This window comes from Enhydra lutris, unplaced genomic scaffold (genome assembly GCF_002288905.1).
Source record: "Enhydra lutris kenyoni isolate GAN:26980312 unplaced genomic scaffold, ASM228890v2 scaffoldscaffold74, whole genome shotgun sequence".
NCBI lineage: Eukaryota > Metazoa > Chordata > Mammalia > Carnivora > Mustelidae > Enhydra > Enhydra lutris.
In genome coordinates this window covers 797,467-800,148 of record NW_019154158.1, presented here as the reverse complement: position 1 = coordinate 800,148, position 2,682 = coordinate 797,467, and positions in this window count along the sequence as shown.

Here is a 2,682-nt window from a genome sequence, read left to right as displayed (position 1 = left end):
CCAAGATCACGACCTAAGCTGAAGGCAGAGGCTTAACCCACTGAGCCACCCAAGTGCCCCAGAACCTCCATTTTTTAAACAAGTCAAATTAACCTACTCAAATGTGATTATATTTGGCCTTATTTCTACTATTGTAGATATGCTATGTTTTCCACATGCTGTGCTTTCTACCGCTTCCTCCTTGGCCGCCATGTTTGCTATTATGGTCATTGTTCTTCTTGTCTGCCTTCTATTGCATTGGCTTAATATATTGTATTATTTTTCTCTCTTCTACTCTTTTAGAAATTGTTCTTTTTCTTTTTCTCTTTTTCATAGTCACCTTTAAAATCTTTAACATACTTGTCTTGAGAAGGTGTCAAGTCTTACGGTGGTTAACGGAACATAACAAAAAAAATTTTTTTTTAAAGAAGGTCTAAAGTCAACTGCTATTTCTCTTCTTTATTGTATTTGTTAAAATTATTTCCCTTCAGGATGCCTGGGTGTCTCAGCTGGTTAAGCATCTGCCTTGAGCTCAGGTCATGATCCCAGGGTCCTGGGATCTAGTCCCACGTTGGGCTCCTGATCCATGGGGAGTCTGCTTCTCCCTCTCCCCCTCCTCCCACTCGTTCTCTCAATCTGTCTCAAATAAATAAATAAAATATTTTAAATAAATAAATAAAATAAAATTATCTCCCTTCATCACCTTTTTTCAAAAATTTTAATTGTGGTAAAACATACACAAAAATTTTACTAACTTAACCCTTTTCATGTATACAGTTCAGTAGTATTAAATACATTCACATTGTTATGTACCCAATCTCCAGAACTCTTTTCATCTTACAAAACTAAAACTATACAATTTAAATAGCAAATCCTCATTCCCTGCTGTCTCCAGCCCTTTAAAACCACCATGACATTTGTTTTTTGCTTTGTTTTCATGAGGTTCATTTTAATTTCTGAATCTTAATCTGAAGATTTCTGAATTTTGCAGGGGGTGGGGGTGGGAAGTATAGTATTATGTCTTTGAATATTGCTTATTTTTCATTCTGAACTCCTATTAGGCATATGTTAGATTTTGTCCATTCTTCATGTGTCTTGTTCTTTCTTAGTTTCCATACTTTAACCTGCATTCTGATAATATAGTAGATTAAAGGATTTTTTTTTTTAAAGCAAATGATCACTCCCTTCCCTTCCTCTCACAGGAGGAAAATGCTTTTCTGCCACAGAGTTTACGCCTGCATAGTTAGTTGGCTTATCTCTTGATCGCCTGCTTTTTTCAGGAGAGCCTGACTCCAGTAGCTTCTGGCTTGAGGAGGATGAGGATGTGGAGCAGCCTTCGGTCCAGCCTGGCTCCAGCAGGTTGCAGACCAGCAGAGTCCTACAAAGATCAATTTAACCTCAGCCAACCCACAAATGCATGAGTAAGAAATGTATGTATATTATTGTATGCCACTGGATTTGGAGTGTTTGGTAAGGCAGAAAAATTTGACTGATCGAGAATTTGGTATTCAGAGTGCAGTGCTACCACAACAAAAAACTTAATTTATGTGGCATTGGCCATGGGAATGGACAGTAGATAATGATGAAAGAGAGCAGGAAAGAGGCAGCAGTGTCATGTAGTGACAAAACATTTGGGAAAATTGTTACCTGTGATAACACAGAAGGCAGAATATGCAGTTAGTAACTTTGAAGTTGGATGAGGCGATTTCAAAGCGGAATGGTGTAAAAAAAAAAAAGAAGAAGAAGAAGAAAAAGAAGAAAAAGCTAGCTGCTGCTAGCTGCATTGCATTTGAAAAGGTGTAAGTTGTGATGAGCACCAGGTATTGAATGCAAGTGTTGAATCATTAAATTCTACACCTGAAAATAATAGTACACTGTATGTTAACTAACTGGAATTTAAATAAAAACTTAAAAGAAAAAAGAACTCATAAGAAGTGAACTCAAGGGGTGCCTGGGTGACTCAGTTAAGTCTGTCTTGGCATCTGGGCATGATTCTGGGGTCCTGGGATGGAGCCCCACATTAGGCTTCCTGCCTAATGTGGGGCTCCCTGCTTCTCCCTCTCCTTCTCCCCTTGCTAGTGCTTTCTCTCTTGCTCACTCTCTCTCTCTCCAAAAAATAAAATCTTTTAAAAAAATAGAAGAAGTGAATTCAAAAAGAACTGCCTGGATTACAGAATTGAGGAGGATCCAGAAGAATCAGAAATTCAGAATCCAGAAATTCTGAAATTCCGAAATTTGTAGGGTTAAAAATGAAACTCCGAAATCCCAACTCCAGAGAATAACTTTAATCTCAAAATCCCAACTTCAGGGGAGCCTGGGTGGCTCAGAGAGTTAAAGCCTCTGCCTTCAGCTGAGGTCATGATCCTGGGGTCCTGGGATCGGGCCTGCATCAGGCTCTCTGCTCAGGGGCGAGCCTGTTTCCCCCACTCTCTCTGCCTGCCTCTCTGCCTACTTGTGATCTCTGTCTGTCAAATAAACAAAATCTTAAAAAAACAAAAAACAAAAAACAAAAAAAAACAAACAAACCTTTAAAACCCCAACTTCAGAGAAAAAGCAAATCTAGGTTGCTACCAGTAACACATGGCCTTTGCATAAAGGCCAAATCAAGGGTGTAACTTCAACATCCTTTGTTAAAACCTCAGAAAAGATAAAGGTTGTATTGCAGGTCAGACCTTCAGGAAAGCAAATCTTGACAGGGAGATT